The sequence below is a fragment of the Temnothorax nylanderi genome, unplaced genomic scaffold (genome assembly GCF_030848795.1).
Source record: "Temnothorax nylanderi isolate EJ_2023f unplaced genomic scaffold, tnyl_v1.0 TNYL_tig0094_pilon, whole genome shotgun sequence".
Classification (NCBI taxonomy): domain Eukaryota; kingdom Metazoa; phylum Arthropoda; class Insecta; order Hymenoptera; family Formicidae; genus Temnothorax; species Temnothorax nylanderi.
The window spans coordinates 2,689-24,080 of record NW_027249156.1 but is presented as its reverse complement, the minus strand read 5'-3'; the positions used below and the strand labels follow the sequence as shown (position 1 = coordinate 24,080).

General features: G+C 47.3%; 1 long non-coding RNA gene across 2 annotated transcripts in view; it reads left to right on the top strand.

Annotated features, from left to right (window-relative positions):
- Positions 1-20,163, top strand: part of LOC139775194 (uncharacterized) — a 30,423-nt gene extending 10,260 nt beyond the window's left edge. For both annotated transcript variants that reach the window (XR_011718764.1, XR_011718763.1), the window contains exon 4: positions 20,071-20,163. This is a non-coding gene — a long non-coding RNA (uncharacterized lncRNA). The remainder of the gene's footprint in view (positions 1-20,070) is intronic.
- The last annotated feature ends 1,229 nt before the right edge of the window (positions 20,164-21,392 follow it).

Sequence of the window (21,392 nt, the reverse complement as noted above, 5' to 3'; positions counted from 1 at the left end):
TGTGGCAGAAACAACGACAGCTGCCTTGTACTAGGTGCATGTTAATGATAGCCTCGGCGAAAATTGTCCGACACGCGAGGACGATGTGGGAGTGGCAGGAACCAGGATTACGCAGGAAATGCGTTTGCGATGTCTCACCGGGGTTTTAGGGGTAATAGGTGCAATTTTCGTGCTTCAGTTACATTGCCAGAGAATTTCCGCAGCAACACTCCCGCGAAAACATATGTCGCGTATCCGTTCGTGAGAATTTTGCGATACGACGCCAGTTTTTCGCAATAGTCCTCTTCGATATAGCTTTCCGGAAAGTAACGCTTGATAATATATTTTGTTTCATAAATTAATATATTTTTATATAAATTTATAACGAAATATACGAGTGAATTGTTCTGATGTTTCATTAAATATAGCACCGTTTGACTTCGGGGTCGCAGAAAACGTGCGTCATAATAGTCGAAAGTGCCGTTTGGCGTACTCGAGGGATAGTTTATATCGCTCCTGCGAAGGAAAAGTGATTTACTTCGGGAGCATAATGAGCGAGGGGTGGGACGCGAGTGTCGGGAGTTATGCGCGGCACGCGCCGTGATTTTGTAGCAAAGGGTGCGAAACGCTGTTCGATCTGGCACGCTGCGGCAGGGCCACAAAGCCCTCGTGAATTCACGGACCGTCGGGCACGCCGAGGTATGAGACATAAGGCATGCTGTTTGCTGCCGTGGGGTGCATGCGTAGATTTATGCCTACCGCATTTTCCCCACGCGATCGCGACGCTCGACGGAAAAGAAGATACTCGATATTTTTGCTCATTTGCCTTGCAGAGTGTTCGTCTAATCACAATTTAATTAATTATTTTTGTAATTTTTGATACACAACCTAGTGTTCACGTAAATTGCATACATAATATCAAACCCACAGAGATAATAAGATTTATTATTTTATTTTAATTAGAGATATTTTAATTAGAATAATTATTTTCATAAAATATTTCTAGCCAAAATAAAATCTCCAGTTTTTATATAATTATGTACGTATATATATTTTTAGTTTATATATCAAATGTGTGGACTACATACCTCAAGATTTATAAAATCTCGTTTTTCAAAAGCACATCAATTAATATGTTTTTAAGTAATTTTAATGATAATAGTTGTATTAAGTATATGTTTGTTATACAAATGGATATATAATTACGATCATTAATACAAATGAATAATGTATTGTCGCTTTTATCTCGAAAGTAGTTATCGTGGACCAAATTGCCGGTCGTCTTTATCGCAGGGCGTCGTGCGAAATACAGTGGCATGTTACAGGGACACGTAAGTTTATTGTCACCCTCTAAAAGCGAAGGGTGAGTTCCCTATGAGAGATCAATGGTGTTCCGCGAAGGGACGAGTGAATTCGATGCGGAACGAGTGAATTCTATAATTCGTGAGCCATGGTCGTGGCACGCGTCGGGATCTACGAACGCGTCTGTCCTTTTACATTATAGAGAGATCGGAGAAAGATACCTAAATCCCCGCGCGGCAAATGGAGCGTTCCTTGATTCGATAGCCGTAATAAAATTCATGGCCGACCCGAAATTTCGCGGAGTGGAGCGATGTGATCGCCTCGGATGTTTCTATCGTCGGGAAAGTGCCTCGCCGATGAAGTGCTAATAGTCGCGACACCAAAATTGGATCGTAAACGATATCGCAGACACTAGAGATTCCTCTCCTTCCCTCTCGGACGCTAAATTGCTCGCTTAGCTTCAAAGAAGCAATAAAGAATAACTCTGTTTAATTTAATAGTACTTGCGAAGGCGAGTTATTATTCGTCTGCTAAATTGCCTGCGCTACTCTCGCGAGTCGTACTTTTATTACATCGTAGTATCAAATCTGCAAAATATTTTTAATTATAAATTTCTCTGTTTCTTCTTTAACTTTCTCGTAGACGCACAACGATAACACAAAATAATATAATAATAGCAGTATATCACAATAATGACGATAATGTATCCCGGTGTTGAAATCGTTGATTGGTAAAACACGGCTCTCGTGATAAATACTTGACTTGTTCATGCTCTACTGACATTCGCACCTGTGTCTTCATTCATCGACGAATCTCGATTTGCCTGGCTAGGCCGTCGTATAACACCGACGGAATATGCGGGCTTAACATTGGCATTCACGGTCGATTTGTAATGATCCAAGGTTCCGCAATGCCGAACCCCTATCTGACTCAAGGTTACGATAATAAATATCATCGACTCGTCAACTTTCCTCATCGACCTTTTCGTTCAGACTTTCGGAATTCGTTAACGTGCCATATTTTTGTTAAAGACTCGATAGTATAGTACTCAAGTAATCTTTATTCGAAGTAATATTCTTGCACGCCATTTAAAGATTTTACATAGCAAAACTAAGATTAATTAAATTACTAAGTTATTGATATGTTATATTAGAATTAATATTAAAATCGATATCAGAAACACACACACACAAAATTGCGAGGCAGTTGGAACTGCGACTTTGAGGTATACTGAAACCAAAGTCGAAGATAAAACAGCAGCCGGATCTGCTTTTTGTGGTTGTATGCGTATATAAACTTCGGCCAATTTGAGTTAGTGTGGCTTTGATAAATGAGGCTATTACGTGGTTAGACCTATAATTAACCTAAGCTTCGGATAAGTGTATTCTCGTAATGCTCGAGGCATATGTTGTTGGACATCCTGTAACTTTCTTCAGGGAGATTGATTTCATTGTCTTTTGACAAAGAAAAATAATTATTGTTATATTAAGAAGTTATTTAACGTGATCATATATATTTATATTTATTATATTGTTGTGTTATCACGTAACACACAAATGTGCTGGAAAATAAGAATATTAAAATTTTACTCATTTACTATCACGTATAAATAAAATATTTAATAGTAAATTAAAGCAAGAATCTATGAATATATCTACTTGCACATTTGATATGCGTTTTAACAGTACATTTCGTGGGCTATTTTTAAAAATCTCGATGACGACCAACTGTCGAACGTTAAAGAACGATATTAATATTGGAGAGCGGATGCATTGAGAACGCACATAATCCATAGACCTTATCTCTGGCATGCATATAACGATGGCACGCATCGACAGATGTGACCCGTAAATGCTATTACGTACCGAACGCGTACCTATATCTATTATCTATTATCTATCCTTTTCTCTCTACTGCACGCGCTGCCAACGTTTTGTTAGCTCTCGAAACCGTCACGTGCTTTAGAGAAATTTCTAATAAGCAGATTTATCGGTTGCTCTTTTATAATTTGTACCTTTTTCGGGGATTTTACAAGATATCAGTTTATATTAACGCAAGAATAGATATACACGAAAAATGTCACGTATCGACAAGTTAATTAGATTCGATCTTTTATTTTTTGTCATTAACAGAATTTTAGTTTAATTTGGGATATAAAAGAGTAATATAACAAATTACAATTATAACGTAACACAGATACCGGGCTATTGCACAAGGAATTCTTCGGCTCTTCCTACCGACGGCGATGTATCAAACTCCTCGCAGCTGCGAGACGGTCGCGTGCCCTGTTCGTAACTTAATCCCCCGAAACGAATATCCACGATACAGTTTAATTAGCTAAGTATGCCTGCGGCGGGACACCATTACACCGCACTTTACCGCGCTATGGGGCGATATTCTCGTCCTCAAGACAAACAGCCGGTCTTTCGAAAGGGTGCTTCGCATCGCACAAAATCTCTAGTCACGCTACGAAATGGAATAAACGTTATTGATACGGGCGCTTTAACTTGGATTGGGAGGAGGGGGCGGCACGACAGGGGTGCTTACTACCACGCTGGTAAGACGTCAGAGTAGATTGGACGAGACAGAGGGACACGCACGAAAAATTCTTACGGATCGAAGAATGGAGAAAGACTTGGGTAACACACTTGCCATTTCTCATTTGCTCGCTCGTTTATATAAATAAATGATTCCACGAAGAAAAGAGTATCGCATTACATTATACATCGATTGAGTATACATATGTATAACTTTATAATATAATCAATACAGAAAGATAGAAAAGAGTAGGGAGAAAGAAGAGAAGAATAGGTGTGTAAAAATAGAGAAAAATATTATATATAATATATAGGCATATATTTCTCTAAGTAATATTCCAATATCTAATTAGAGAATAGAGATTTATAATGTGTGGTTTTTATTATGGCTATACATATATGTAATATTTATATATACTTATCCGGTCACTTTGCGATGACGCGCGAGGCGAGTCATTCGGACATCTGCTTCCTGGCTTCCACGTGTCAATGAAATAAAAAAGATAATTGCGCCCGAGCCGTCCGCGTCGGCCGTGGGATTCTTTAATCGAAACCTATAAATCTATCGTCGGAAGCCTCGCTCGCAAGCCAAATGGCTTGTCGCCGCGTTGTAATCGCAACGGTTATTGGAATCGTTCCTCAGGAATTCGATAAGTTATTGCGGTCATAGAATGAACGCGATACGGCGATCGGAATTGAATCGACTTGCACGAGCTTAAATGCGAAGCTATCTCATCGACCGACACCGGTGCTATCCCCCTCGAATGATGAATCGGACGACGCTCGATTCTCATCGTCTGACGTCTCAATTTCCGTAGCTCGCTATGCACAAGTATGATTAACAGCTTAACAAGGCAGAGAAACAAAACTTGACACAAAACTTGACAATTTCAAATCGCCTGTTAAAGAATGCACGAAACGATAATTCCACATATACTAGATATTCATAATATACATATATGTATTTCGACTTTCGTATGCAATACACATTTTACAATAAATTACTGAAATTATATTAAATTTAATAATTTATTTTGTCTTGAAATTTTTGGAATTTTATTGGCGAGGTGACGTTCGTGTGAGAACTTTTTCGTGCTAATATCTTTTAAATAATTTGATGGCATCCTCGCTTATTAACTTTATTATGTACAACATTTAGTTATTTAACAAAAATAATTCGTAAAAACGTTTATTAACTTGTCCAATCTATAGAAGTGTACAAAATTTCGCTGTGTTAAACGTACCGAGTGACAACTTTTTAATTTTTACGAACAGGTAGTTTATCTTCATACAGGTAGTTATCCTCATACAGAACGGTAAAAGTTTTAAAAAGAGAGCCAGAACCAAAGTGCCGGTTTACCGGAACGACATCGTCCTTTGTTCGTTCAAGGGCTCGTTCTAATGGTCTAACGGTTGCTGTAAGGGCGCTCCGTGATAATGGTCTTTCATTATACGTGCGAACAATCGGGAGTGTTTTTTTTTACTGTGAGACACACCGACAATCGCGGCACGATCTCGTAACAAAAGAAAACTCTGTCTATTAATTGCCTGTTCTTAATTATTGGTGACTGTGATGGGCGATTGATCTTCAAACCGATATTCCGAGTTGTACTTCGAGTATAGTCGAATTATTTTAATATATATACATATTAAAGTGAAACGTATTACTCTGTATTACGCGTGTAATTATAAAGAAGTGAATTTTGAAAGACATTTAAAGTACTGTTTCGCTAATAGAGCGATATGCTTACAAAAATATAACACCTCACTATTTTCGCAGAACGAATCGATTCCTTCGAAGCGTTATTACGATGGTTCCCAAAGTATATGGACGCATCATAAATTACTTAATTATCCGCAGTAGCGTTCTTAGAAGAGCGTGCGATATTCCGCGAATACCCCTTTCTCGGCAGCGACTATTACAAAAATGACGTGGTATTAAAGCATGAAATTCCCATTCGTGAATACGTTTTTGCCATACATCTCTCCAATTTTCCTCACAGCAGCGCCGGTATTCGTTTCCCAGTTCCCTTCGTTTTCTCCACCCCACCCACGATGCACAATGTTGCGCAGAATCAAGACTCAAGACAATCGACTTGAATAATTGATGGTCACCGTCGAGGCTCGCTCGGGAAACTTTCGTTACGCACTGTGCGTTACAATAGTTCCCCTGCTACGGAGTTATTTTTGCCTTGCTCCGCGTAGAAATTTCTTCGTTGCTTTTATTCGTCGCTTTCGCACACTTGTTACGCGTGACTGTATCGAGAATCGATACCTGGTCAGTTTCTCTCTTTTCTATCCCTAATAAACACGAAGCGAGCGATCCTGACGTAGAATAGGTTGTATTCTCTCGGCTGGAAATTTAATGGAACGACGCGACGGTATGCTGATGAGAGAGTGTTCAAGGGTGGAAATTGCAACAGGTGGGCCCTTTGGCGAGGCCTCGCGACGATCCCTTTCGCGCCCACCCACTACCCTATCGTTGCATAATGATGGGCGTCATAAAAATCCCCGAATCTAATGATAAAAGGATAACAGGGAGGAGATCTGAAGTAGTGGAGTCGTGAAAGAAATTTGATGTCCGGCGCGAAAGAGATTTAAAGATCGTTTGTACAAGATCGTATAATTTAGGCAACAATTCTTTCGTTCGATTTAAATGCGTTGAAAGAAGAGAATATTTATAATTTACAAGAAAATAAAAGATTACGTTTAATATGAAAATTAAAGTATTTTATATGATTAGCAAAAAGAAAGACTTTTGCATTATAGATACATCCATGCTGAACATGTGTGACAGTCTTTTCACAGTTTTCACGAATAATTCAAAATAATATTACATATTATTGCGAGAATTCGTACAAATTATACGAATAATTATAATTACACAGATAAATATAATTATATGAATAACTTGCTATAACTATAAGAGATGTGATTAACGTAAATACGTTGTTATCGTGAATATTTTATTAAAAGTACGCGCATGGAACGACTGTGTTGCAATATGTATTTACACGCTTCCGGCGGTATTCTATCTGCATTTCGCAATATATTCTAATATCATATGTTCGAAGTATCCGCGTTCACCTGCACGGGAATCGAAATAATTGCCGCATAAGAGCGTACGCACGCTCCATATGTCGTTATTTCAATAAATGCCAAGGCAATTCCGTAAATATGGAAAGATACTATAATGCGCACCTTGGTGGCCCCCCGCGTTGTTACGGAAGGTGTATCATTTTCCATGGGAACCCGTAAACGTTCGTCGATGGCGTATGACGCCTCCGTGGGAATTTTTTCCAATAGCACGTATCAGTCGAGTCTGGTGACTCTATCGTTAGAAGCAGTTTATAAAATTTTCAAATGCAATATTTATAAGAAAAATGATCTCACATGTATTTAAATCTATCTTCCCAATTCAGTCTCGTTACTTAAATATTCGAGATCTATTATATTGTTCGTGTACGTGTATTTTTTATTTTTTAATAGATTACGTTAAATAAATTTCTATAAATTATATTAATTATACCACATATTACACAATAATTTAGACATGAAATTTATTAAATCGGATAACCGTTAAACCATAAATTTCTTGCTTAAAATTTTTTTCTATCAGATCGTGACGTTGCTTTTCAAACGCGACCGCGATTTTCCTATTTTTTTTTATAACGTATACGCGGCAGTATACTTCTTGTTAGATTGCGGCTCGGACGCCAGCAAAATAGCGTGCAATCTACACGCTCTAATCGCCCGGCGAAAGTTTAAGACATCGATCGATATCGTGTTGTTGGAAAGAAAAGGCGGAGAGGAACATAATCGTCAAAGGGAAAAAAAAGAAAAAAGCGCGAAGGACCACAACGGCGATCCACGAAACGGATCGGTGTTGCCGGCCGGCCGTGAGCTGCAATTTTCTGGTAATCATTTATCCGCGACACAGTGTTACACTTTCACCCCTTTCTAGCACGAATACGTAGGTCCGGCTGGCGCACGTACCGTATTACGCGATTAAACGATCGCAGATTAGGCGCAGCGAGCGCACTCGGTAGTGGAACGCTGATTCGCGATAGCATATCCTCTTGCCACGAAATATCCGTACTTGATAAATTATTTACTTTCTTTTTATATCCATTTATTTTACTACTTATTTTCCGCCCGATAAAACGTTAAGTCTACAATTTCATTAAACAGCTTTATAGAATTAACAATTTTATTACTTATATATATATATATATAATTTTATTTGTTAAAATAAAATGAAATTTTGATGACTCACTCTGCTATAAATAAATTTGTATTCGTGTAATTCGTGAAGGGCCCGGCCGGATTTACGTAAACGTAATAATGCACGATAACAAGATGTGAAAAACCTTAGTGCCACGAAAGTTGACGTATCGTGCCAGAGCTTTAATCTCATGTTTCGATCAAGCAGGCAACTCTGTTGATAAAGAGCTTTCATGAGCTAAATGAGCAACTTCGATGTTTCTTGTAGGCGACTTACAATTAATAAAGAGCAAGCTTCGCCGGTGTAACGATAAAACTTGTCGGACAAAAAGCTCTATTGTTCCGCGCAGACATTTTATTTGCATGAGTTTCCGAATGCGTATTAATACACAGGGTGTCGCAGAATTAATCAGATTTTTTAATCAATTTTGAAGCAAAAATGTCTATATTAGTATTATTAGATTATCAAGAGACACGGTAGTGTCTCGTGCCAAGTACACGCGGAGCGAGACCGACCGTGACTCTTTTACGCGACGCGACGGGTTGCGAGTACCCAAGATGTTGAGATCTCGATAACGAGTGAACGGATCAAGTTCTAAGTAGGCTTGATCGATAGCTTGGGGTCGACTTTGGGGGGGTATCTCCTATAATATTTTCCGCTACGTGCCCTACGAGCGGAGATATTGCGACGCAAAGTCCAAATGTGAAAATTTATTTTTAAGATACGGAGATACGTCGTCGTCTCTCAATCAATATAACATATATATATCAGAAAATGTCACTTTCACTTTTTCGACGCTGGCGGCGCAGGTATCGCCAGTTTCGATATCGCGCGCGTATTTCGATCGATCTAGTAGGCAAATTAAATAAGGTCGATAGACTTATCGGTCAGGAGGAAGATTTCTATTTAGGTAAATTAGGTATTAGGTATATAATACATATTGAGTCAATTGCTTCATGTTTATCTGGAGAGATTTCGTATCCTTACATCGTATTACCACCGCTGCCGGAAAAGAAGGTTCTCTACGCTTGGCAGAAAGTGCCGCTAGGGAATTTTTAAGTCGATTCTTATGAATCAAGCTTGAATTCGACGTCTAGGTATCCCAGGTTGCCGATGACGAGGTCCAGATAGTGCGCTTCATAGTTTTCGGTGTCCAGGTGTAATAATACGTTGAATTTGATGTCTACGTGTCCCAGGTTGCCGATGACGAGGTCCACATAGTGCGCTCCGTAGTTTTCGGTGTCTACGTGTAATAATACTTTGAATTTGATGTCCACGTGTCCCAGGTTGCCGATGACAGGATCCAGATAGTGCGCTTCATTGTTTTCGGTGTCCAGGTGTAATCGTACGTTGAATTCGATGTCTAGGTGTCCCAGGTTGCCGATGACGAGGTCCACATAGTGCGCTCCGTAGTTTTCGGTGTCTACGTGTATTAATACCTTGAATTCGATATCCACGTGTCCCAGGTTGCCGATGACGGGATCCAGATAGTGCGCTTCATAGTTTTCGGTGTCCAGGTGTAATCGTACGTTGAATTCGATGTCTAGGTGTCCCAGGTTGCCGCTGACGAGGTCCACATAGTGCGCTTCGTAGTTTTCGGTGTCCAGGTGTAATAATACGTTGAATGCGATGTCTAGGTGTCCCAGGTTGCCGATGACGATGTCTAGATAGTGAGCTCCGTAGTTTTCGGTGTCTACGTGTATTAATACCTTGAAATTGATGTCTAGGTGTCCCAGGTTGCTGATGACGAGGTCCAGATAGCGCGCTCCGTAGTTTTCGGTGTCTAGGTGTAATAATACCTCGAATTCGATGTCTACGTGTCCCAGGTTGCCGATGACGAGGTTTACATAGTGTGCTTTGTAGTTTTTGGTGTCTAGGTGTATTAATAACTTTAAATCTGAATGTAGGACACGTAGATATCGAATTCGAGGTATTAATACACGTAGACACCGAAAACTACGGAGCGCACTATGTGGACCTCGTCATCGGCAACGTGAGACACCTAGACATCGAATTCAACGTATTATTACACCTGGACACCGAAAACTATGGAGCGCACTATCTGGAACCCGTCATCGGCAACCTGGAACACGTGGACATCGAATTCAAGGTATTAATACACCTGGACACCGAAAACTATGGAGCGCACTATGTGGACCTCGTTATCGGCAACATGGGACACTTAGACATCAAATTCAAGCTTGATTTATAAGAATCGACTTAAAAATTCCCTAGCGGCAGAATTAAAATTATGTCATGACATAATAAAAATTCGCTGAATTAAAATTATGTCTAGACATAATAAAAATTGGACGAATAATAGTAACCTTTCGGAAGTAGAGGTTTTAAGCTTGAAATTTAAATTTTATTCATTTTTAAAGATAAATTTAGTGTTCCTTCAATTTTTGTGAGAAATGTATAATTTACTTTTACTTAAATATTATTAATTTTTATGTATTTGTTGGTATTGCTAATTTTGTGAATAATTAAAAAATAAAAAATAAAAATGTTTTGCAGATCCTTGCTTAACACTACAAAATAGGTGATATCAGTACAAAATTACCTTTTTCAAAAAAGGTAAAAAAAAGTGCCAAGTACACGCAATGTATTTTGTAAATTCAAAATTTAACCTAAGTGGTAGCTTTATATCTTTTTCACAAAATTATATTATCTAACTTAACTCAAGTGACATGTATTTCAAAAAAAAAGATGTAAAATCTTTAATTTCTTCTTCACAAAATTATATTACCTAACTTAACTCAAGTGACATGTATCTAACCTAAGTGGTAGCTTTATATCTTTTTTACAAAATTATATTACCTAACTTAACTCAAGTGACATGTATTAAAAAAAAAAGATGTAAAATCTTTATTTTCTTCTTCACAAAATTATATTACCTAACTTAACTCAAGTGACATGTATTTCAAAAAAAGATGTGAAATCTTTAAATTAAATTGCGCCAATTGTAAAGAGAATATGTATATTGCTTTGAAAGATAATTGTTATGCAACTACTTTAAAGAAATAAAACCCAAATGGTATCTTCGTATTCCTATTCAAGGGTCTTCCTATTCTAAACCCAAGTGATAATAGCTTCTTAATTCTCTTTAACAAATTTTTAATATTACAAAGAATCATTTTAATTACAAAGAATTAAAGAAGTAACAGTACAAAATAAAAATATTTAATTAAAACAAAATAAATAAATTTTTCTTGTAAAAAAACTTGGCGCTGCTTTTTTACTCCTGTCGCATTCTTCCCTAAAGTATGTTTATTGTTTTTTATTCAATCAAAAATTAGTACTAATGTTTAAATTTTAATGTTTAAATTTCAAAGTCTAACAGCGCCAAGTTTTTTTACAAGAAAAATTTATTTATTTTGTTTTAATTAAATATTTTTATTTTGTACTGTTACTTCTTTAATTCTTTGTAATTAAAATGATTCTTTGTAATATTAAAAATTTGTTAAAGAGAATTAAGAAGCTATTATCACTTGGGTTTAGAATAGGAAGACCCTTGAATAGGAATACGAAGATACCATTTGGGTTTTATTTCTTTAAAGTAGTTGCATAACAATTATCTTTCAAAGCAATATACATATTCTCTTTACAATTGGCGCAATTTAATTTAAAGATTTCACATCTTTTTTTGAAATACATGTCACTTGAGTTAAGTTAGGTAATATAATTTTGTGAAGAAGAAAATAAAGATTTTACATCTTTTTTTTTTAATACATGTCACTTGAGTTAAGTTAGGTAATATAATTTTGTAAAAAAGATATAAAGCTACCACTTAGGTTAGATACATGTCACTTGAGTTAAGTTAGGTAATATAATTTTGTAAAGAAGAAATTAAAGATTTTACATCTTTTTTTTTTAAATACATGTCACTTGAGTTAAGTTAGATAATATAATTTTGTGAAAAAGATATAAAGCTACCACTTAGGTTAAATTTTGAATTTACAAAATACATTGCGTGTACTTGGCACTTTTTTTTACCTTTTTTGAAAAAGGTAATTTTGTACTGATATGATTAACGCGCGCTTATTAACGATCGCAACGATTCGTAATCGACCGCACCATTATAATCGTCTACCGGCGCTGTTAATCAGCCGGCATTGAAGGAATTTATCTCCTTCTCATTTTCTGGCTGACATACAACCAAAATGGATTTGGCCAGTAACAACTCAATAGGTGAGTTCAATCTTGGTCAGAAGAAACGACGGAAACATCTCATAAGGTAAGGTCTATATTAATGACCAGAATTGAAGGTTTGTAAAGTAGTTAACATACAAAATAATTTGATCTGTTTATTTGCCCAAAGTAGGACTATTTTCTTTATATTTTCTCGCATATGTGCGAGATTGGAAAATCCCCATCCCCAATTAAATTCCAATCGCGCACGTTAAAACTCTCAATTCTACGTTTCCCATATCTCAAGTGATCACTTTGAGGTATGGATTAACAAATACTAAATTGTAATACGGGTAGGTAGGACAACGGATAAAGTTAAGCGTGTAAAAAATGTCCCTCTCGTGGTGTGCCACCTTGCCGTGGTGAGAGGGCTCCCTGTATCAACGATCCACTGGGGCAGTACCTTCGGCTTTACCGAAGGGAGGGCCCGGTGGGGAGGTACAGGGTCTACGAGCACACCGTACCCTCCTCCCAGTTCGCTGGGAGTGAAGGGTACAATGGGGTCCGGCGCTCCCGTCGCGTTGTCTGCCGCCGCGAGACATTACGCTTCGCTTATACGGTCCGTCGCGGGTCTCACCGCGCCGCGAGACTATGTCGTCGGCTTCCCTCCCTTATACGCGTCGTCGCGGGTCTCACCGCGCCGCGAGACTATGTCGTCGGCTTCCCTCCCTTATACGCGTCGTCGCGGGTCTCACCGCGCCGCGAGACTATGTCGTCGGCTTCCCTCCCTTATACGCGTCGTCGCGGGTCTCACCGCGCCGCGAGACTATGTCGTCGGCTTCCCTCCCTTATACGCGTCGTCGCGGGTCTCACCGCGCCGCGAGACTATGTCGTCGGCTTCCCTCCCTTATACGCGTCGTCGCGGGTCTCACCGCGCCGCGAGACTATGTCGTCGGCTTCCCTCCCTTATACGCGTCGTCGCGGGTCTCACCGCGCCGCGAGACTATGTCGTCGGCTTCCCTCCCTTATACGCGTCGTCGCGGGTCTCACCGCGCCGCGAGACTATGTCGTCGGCTTCCCTCCCTTATACGCGTCGTCGCGGGTCTCACCGCGCCGCGAGACTATGTCGTCGGCTTCCCTCCCTTATACGCGTCGTCGCGGGTCTCACCGCGCCGCGAGACTATGTCGTCGGCTTCCCTCCCTTATACGCGTCGTCGCGGGTCTCACCGCGCCGCGAGACTATGTCGTCGGCTTCCCTCCCTTATACGCGTCGTCGCGGGTCTCACCGCGCCGCGAGACTATGTCGTCGGCTTCCCTCCCTTATACGCGTCGTCGCGGGTCTCACCGCGCCGCGAGACTATGTCGTCGGCTTCCCTCCCTTATACGCGTCGTCGCGGGTCTCACCGCGCCGCGAGACTATGTCGTCGGCTTCCCTCCCTTATACGCGTCGTCGCGGGTCTCACCGCGCCGCGAGACTATGTCGTCGGCTTCCCTCCCTTATACGCGTCGTCGCGGGTCTCACCGCGCCGCGAGACTATGTCGTCGGCTTCCCTCCCTTATACGCGTCGTCGCGGGTCTCACCGCGCCGCGAGACTATGTCGTCGGCTTCCCTCCCTTATACGCGTCGTCGCGGGTCTCACCGCGCCGCGAGACTATGTCGTCGGCTTCCCTCCCTTATACGCGTCGTCGCGGGTCTCACCGCGCCGCGAGACTATGTCGTCGGCTTCCCTCCCTTATACGCGTCGTCGCGGGTCTCACCGCGCCGCGAGACTATGTCGTCGGCTTCCCTCCCTTATACGCGTCGTCGCGGGTCTCACCGCGCCGCGAGACTATGTCGTCGGCTTCCCTCCCTTATACGCGTCGTCGCGGGTCTCACCGCGCCGCGAGACTATGTCGTCGGCTTCCCTCCCTTATACGCGTCGTCGCGGGTCTCACCGCGCCGCGAGACTATGTCGTCGGCTTCCCTCCCTTATACGCGTCGTCGCGGGTCTCACCGCGCCGCGAGACTATGTCGTCGGCTTCCCTCCCTTATACGCGTCGTCGCGGGTCTCACCGCGCCGCGAGACTATGTCGTCGGCTTCCCTCCCTTATACGCGTCGTCGCGGGTCTCACCGCGCCGCGAGACTATGTCGTCGGCTTCCCTCCCTTATACGCGTCGTCGCGGGTCTCACCGCGCCGCGAGACTATGTCGTCGGCTTCCCTCCCTTATACGCGTCGTCGCGGGTCTCACCGCGCCGCGAGACTATGTCGTCGGCTTCCCTCCCTTATACGCGTCGTCGCGGGTCTCACCGCGCCGCGAGACTATGTCGTCGGCTTCCCTCCCTTATACGCGTCGTCGCGGGTCTCACCGCGCCGCGAGACTATGTCGTCGGCTTCCCTCCCTTATACGCGTCGTCGCGGGTCTCACCGCGCCGCGAGACTATGTCGTCGGCTTCCCTCCCTTATACGCGTCGTCGCGGGTCTCACCGCGCCGCGAGACTATGTCGTCGGCTTCCCTCCCTTATACGCGTCGTCGCGGGTCTCACCGCGCCGCGAGACTATGTCGTCGGCTTCCCTCCCTTATACGCGTCGTCGCGGGTCTCACCGCGCCGCGAGACTATGTCGTCGGCTTCCCTCCCTTATACGCGTCGTCGCGGGTCTCACCGCGCCGCGAGACTATGTCGTCGGCTTCCCTCCCTTATACGCGTCGTCGCGGGTCTCACCGCGCCGCGAGACTATGTCGTCGGCTTCCCTCCCTTATACGCGTCGTCGCGGGTCTCACCGCGCCGCGAGACTATGTCGTCGGCTTCCCTCCCTTATACGCGTCGTCGCGGGTCTCACCGCGCCGCGAGACTATGTCGTCGGCTTCCCTCCCTTATACGCGTCGTCGCGGGTCTCACCGCGCCGCGAGACTATGTCGTCGGCTTCCCTCCCTTATACGCGTCGTCGCGGGTCTCACCGCGCCGCGAGACTATGTCGTCGGCTTCCCTCCCTTATACGCGTCGTCGCGGGTCTCACCGCGCCGCGAGACTATGTCGTCGGCTTCCCTCCCTTATACGCGTCGTCGCGGGTCTCACCGCGCCGCGAGACTATGTCGTCGGCTTCCCTCCCTTATACGCGTCGTCGCGGGTCTCACCGCGCCGCGAGACTATGTCGTCGGCTTCCCTCCCTTATACGCGTCGTCGCGGGTCTCACCGCGCCGCGAGACTATGTCGTCGGCTTCCCTCCCTTATACGCGTCGTCGCGGGTCTCACCGCGCCGCGAGACTATGTCGTCGGCTTCCCTCCCTTATACGCGTCGTCGCGGGTCTCACCGCGCCGCGAGACTATGTCGTCGGCTTCCCTCCCTTATACGCGTCGTCGCGGGTCTCACCGCGCCGCGAGACTATGTCGTCGGCTTCCCTCCCTTATACGCGTCGTCGCGGGTCTCACCGCGCCGCGAGACTATGTCGTCGGCTTCCCTCCCTTATACGCGTCGTCGCGGGTCTCACCGCGCCGCGAGACTATGTCGTCGGCTTCCCTCCCTTATACGCGTCGTCGCGGGTCTCACCGCGCCGCGAGACTATGTCGTCGGCTTCCCTCCCTTATACGCGTCGTCGCGGGTCTCACCGCGCCGCGAGACTATGTCGTCGGCTTCCCTCCCTTATACGCGTCGTCGCGGGTCTCACCGCGCCGCGAGACTATGTCGTCGGCTTCCCTCCCTTATACGCGTCGTCGCGGGTCTCACCGCGCCGCGAGACTATGTCGTCGGCTTCCCTCCCTTATACGCGTCGTCGCGGGTCTCACCGCGCCGCGAGACTATGTCGTCGGCTTCCCTCCCTTATACGCGTCGTCGCGGGTCTCACCGCGCCGCGAGACTATGTCGTCGGCTTCCCTCCCTTATACGCGTCGTCGCGGGTCTCACCGCGCCGCGAGACTATGTCGTCGGCTTCCCTCCCTTATACGCGTCGTCGCGGGTCTCACCGCGCCGCGAGACTATGTCGTCGGCTTCCCTCCCTTATACGCGTCGTCGCGGGTCTCACCGCGCCGCGAGACTATGTCGTCGGCTTCCCTCCCTTATACGCGTCGTCGCGGGTCTCACCGCGCCGCGAGACTATGTCGTCGGCTTCCCTCCCTTATACGCGTCGTCGCGGGTCTCACCGCGCCGCGAGACTATGTCGTCGGCTTCCCTCCCTTATACGCGTCGTCGCGGGTCTCACCGCGCCGCGAGACTATGTCGTCGGCTTCCCTCCCTTATACGCGTCGTCGCGGGTCTCACCGCGCCGCGAGACTATGTCGTCGGCTTCCCTCCCTTATACGCGTCGTCGCGGGTCTCACCGCGCCGCGAGACTATGTCGTCGGCTTCCCTCCCTTATACGCGTCGTCGCGGGTCTCACCGCGCCGCGAGACTATGTCGTCGGCTTCCCTCCCTTATACGCGTCGTCGCGGGTCTCACCGCGCCGCGAGACTATGTCGTCGGCTTCCCTCCCTTATACGCGTCGTCGCGGGTCTCACCGCGCCGCGAGACTATGTCGTCGGCTTCCCTCCCTTATACGCGTCGTCGCGGGTCTCACCGCGCCGCGAGACTATGTCGTCGGCTTCCCTCCCTTATACGCGTCGTCGCGGGTCTCACCGCGCCGCGAGACTATGTCGTCGGCTTCCCTCCCTTATACGCGTCGTCGCGGGTCTCACCGCGCCGCGAGACTATGTCGTCGGCTTCCCTCCCTTATACGCGTCGTCGCGGGTCTCACCGCGCCGCGAGACTATGTCGTCGGCTTCCCTCCCTTATACGCGTCGTCGCGGGTCTCACCGCGCCGCGAGACTATGTCGTCGGCTTCCCTCCCTTATACGCGTCGTCGCGGGTCTCACCGCGCCGCGAGACTATGTCGTCGGCTTCCCTCCCTTATACGCGTCGTCGCGGGTCTCACCGCGCCGCGAGACTATGTCGTCGGCTTCCCTCCCTTATACGCGTCGTCGCGGGTCTCACCGCGCCGCGAGACTATGTCGTCGGCTTCCCTCCCTTATACGCGTCGTCGCGGGTCTCACCGCGCCGCGAGACTATGTCGTCGGCTTCCCTCCCTTATACGCGTCGTCGCGGGTCTCACCGCGCCGCGAGACTATGTCGTCGGCTTCCCTCCCTTATACGCGTCGTCGCGGGTCTCACCGCGCCGCGAGACTATGTCGTCGGCTTCCCTCCCTTATACGCGTCGTCGCGGGTCTCACCGCGCCGCGAGACTATGTCGTCGGCTTCCCTCCCTTATACGCGTCGTCGCGGGTCTCACCGCGCCGCGAGACTATGTCGTCGGCTTCCCTCCCTTATACGCGTCGTCGCGGGTCTCACCGCGCCGCGAGACTATGTCGTCGGCTTCCCTCCCTTATACGCGTCGTCGCGGGTCTCACCGCGCCGCGAGACTATGTCGTCGGCTTCCCTCCCTTATACGCGTCGTCGCGGGTCTCACCGCGCCGCGAGACTATGTCGTCGGCTTCCCTCCCTTATACGCGTCGTCGCGGGTCTCACCGCGCCGCGAGACTATGTCGTCGGCTTCCCTCCCTTATACGCGTCGTCGCGGGTCTCACCGCGCCGCGAGACTATGTCGTCGGCTTCCCTCCCTTATACGCGTCGTCGCGGGTCTCACCGCGCCGCGAGACTATGTCGTCGGCTTCCCTCCCTTATACGCGTCGTCGCGGGTCTCACCGCGCCGCGAGACTATGTCGTCGGCTTCCCTCCCTTATACGCTCGTCGCGGGTCTCACCGCGCCGCGAGACTATGTCGTCGGCTTCCCTCCCTTATACGCGTCGTCGCGGGTCTCACCGCGCCGCGAGACTATGTCGTCGGCTTCCCTCCCTTATACGCGTCGTCGCGGGTCTCACCGCGCCGCGAGACTATGTCGTCGGCTTCCCTCCCTTATACGCGTCGTCGCGGGTCTCACCGCGCCGCGAGACTATGTCGTCGGCTTCCCTCCCTTATACGCGTCGTCCGCGGGTCTCACCGCGCCGCGAGACTATGTCGTCGGCTTCCCTCCCTTATACGCGTCGTCGCGGGTCTCACCGCGCCGCGAGACTATGTCGTCGGCTTCCCTCCCTTATACGCGTCGTCGCGGGTCTCACCGCGCCCGCGAGACTATGTCGTCGGCTTCCCTCCCTTATACGCGTCGTCGCGGGTCTCACCGCGCCGCGAGACTATGTCGTCGGCTTCCCTCCCTTATACGCGTCGTCGCGGGGTCTCACCGCGCCGCGAGACTATGTCGTCGGCTTCCCTCCCTTATACGCGTCGTCGCGGGTCTCACCGCGCCGCGAGACATGTCGTCGGCTTCCCTCCCTTATACGCGTCGTCGCGGGTCTCACCGCGCCGCGAGACTATGTCGTCGGCTTCCCTCCCTTATACGCGTCGTCGCGGGTCTCACCGCGCCGCGAGGACTATGTCGTCGGCTTCCCTCCCTTATACGCGTCGTCGCGGGTCTCACCGCGCCGCGAGACTATGTCGTCGGCTTCCCTCCCTTATACGCGTCGTCGCGGGTCTCACCGCGCCGCGAGACTATGTCGTCGGCTTCCCTCCCTTATACGCGTCGTCGCGGGTCTCACCGCGCCGCGAGACTATGTCGTCGGCTTCCCTCCCTTATACGCGTCGTCGCGGGTCTCACCGCGCCCGCGAGACTATGTCGTCGGCTTCCCTCCCTTATACGCGTCGTCGCGGGTCTCACCGCGCCGCGAGACTATGTCGTCGGCTTCCCTCCCTTATACGCGTCGTCGCGGGTCTCACCGCGCCGCGAGACTATGTCGTCGGCTTCCCTCCCTTATACGCGTCGTCGCGGGTCTCACCGCGCCGCGAGACTATGTCGTCGGCTTCCCTCCCTTATACGCGTCGTCGCGGGTCTCACCGCGCCGCGAGACTATGTCGTCGGCTTCCCTCCCTTATACGCGTCGTCGCGGGTCTCACCGCGCCGCGAGACTATGTCGTCGGCTTCCCTCCCTTATACGCGTCGTCGCGGGTCTCACCGCGCCGCGAGACTATGTCGTCGGGCTTCCCTCCCTTATACGCGTCGTCGCGGGTCTCACCGCGCCGCGAGACTATGTCGTCGGCTTCCCTCCCTTATACGCGTCGTCGCGGGTCTCACCGCGCCGCGAGACTATGTCGTCGGCTTCCCTCCCTTATACGCGTCGTCGCGGGTCTCACCGCGCCGCGAGACTATGTCGTCGGATTCCCTCCCTTATACGCGTCGTCGCGGGTCTCACCGCGCCGCGAGACTATGTCGTCGGCTTCCCTCCCTTATACGCGTCGTCGCGGGTCTCACCGCGCCGCGAGACTATGTCGTCGGCTTCCCTCCCTTATACGCGTCGTCGCGGGTCTCACCGCGCCGCGAGACTATGTCGTCGGCTTCCCTCCCTTATACGCGTCGTCGCGGGTCTCACCGCGCCGCGAGACTATGTCGTCGGCTTCCCTCCCCTTATACGCGTCGTCGCGGGTCTCACCGCGCCGCGAGACTATGTCGTCGGCTTCCCTCCCTTATACGCGTCGTCGCGGGTCTCACCGCGCCGCGAGACTATGTCGTCGGCTTCGCTCCCTTATACGCGTCGTCGCGGGTCTCACCGCGCCGCGAGGACTATGTCGTCGGCTTCGCTCCCTTATACGCGTCGTCGCGGGTCTCACCGCGCCGCGAGACTATGTCGTCGGCTTCGCTCCCTTATACGCGTCGTCGCGGGTCTCACCGCGCCGCGAGACTATGTCGTCGGCTTCGCTCCCTTATACGCGTCGTCGCGGGTCTCACCGCGCCGCGAGACTATGTCGTCGGCTTCGCTCCCTTATACGCGTCGTCCGCGGGTCTCACCGCGCCGCGAGACTATGTCGTCGGCTTCGCTCCCTTATACGCGTCGTCGCGGGTCTCTCCGCGCCGCGAGACATTCATTACGCTTAATCGAATCGTTCATTTGAATGTTTCAGAAAATAACGACGCAGAAGATGTCGGAGCAGCGAGGGAATCCTGCGAAGCTGACATCCCGAGCAGCCTGAGAGGAGGAGGAGGCCTAGGATAGGCCGGGCATCGGCGTACCTACATCTGGTAAGTGTTACTTTTTATTTTTTTCTAAAGAATTATAGAATTTCTCTTTTCGTTTATTCTTATTTAGTTGCTACATTAAACAGTGTTTCGAAATATAATAGTAAAAAGAAATAATTTGAAAAATTTGATTCAAGTTGATTTACCATAGGACTTTTTTCGCCGAAGAATTTCGTCGGCATTAATCTGAATAACGAATAATGTTCGATGCGCGTGACAATTATGTAATCGATTCGATTATTTAATGTTACAGAAAATACCGCGCTGGAAGGACCATCAGCTTCGCATCGAGGGAACGCGATGGACATCTCGAGCAGCCTGAGAGGAGGAGGAGGCCTAGGATAGGCATCGGGCATCGGCGTACCAACACTTCTGGTAAGTGTTACTTTTTATTTTTTCTAAAGATATTATAGAATCCTCTTTTCGTTTATCCTTATTTAGTTGCTACATTAAACCGTGTTTCGAAATATAAATTAGTAAAAAGAAATAATTTGAAAAATTTGATTCAAGTTATTCTACATAGAGACTTTTTTCGAAGAAGTAATTTAGGAAAACATTAATCTGAATAACGAATAAGATGTTCGATGCGCGTGACAATTATTTAATCGATTCGATTATTTATATGTTACAGAAATATCCACGCTGGAAGGACCATCAGCTTCGCATCGAGGGAACACGATGGACATCTCGAGCAGCCTTGAGAGGAGGAGGAGGCCTAGGATAGGCATCGGGCATCGGCGTACCAACACTTCTGGTAAGTGTTACTTTTTATTTTTTCTAAAGATATTATAGAATCCCTCTTTTCGTTTATCCTTATTTAGTTGCTACATTAAACCGTGTTTCGGAATATAAATTAGTTAAAGAAATAAATCAAAAAATTTGATTCAAGTTGATTCTAACGTAGAGACTTTTTTCGAAGAAGTAATTTAGGAAAACATTAATCGGAAATAACGAATAAGATGTTCGATGCGCGTGACAATTATTTAATCGATTTGTTTATTTTATGTTACAGAAAATATCCACGCAGGAAGGAGCATCAGCTTCGCATCGAGGGAACACGAGGGACACCCCGAGCAGCGTGAGAGAAAGTGGAGGCCTGGGAGAGGCATCAAAGTTGTGCAAAGTATTAATAGTACAGTTTTACATTCGCGAGATTTACGTGCTCGATACCGTACTGTGCGTGCGATATTTAATTTGATTGTGTTTT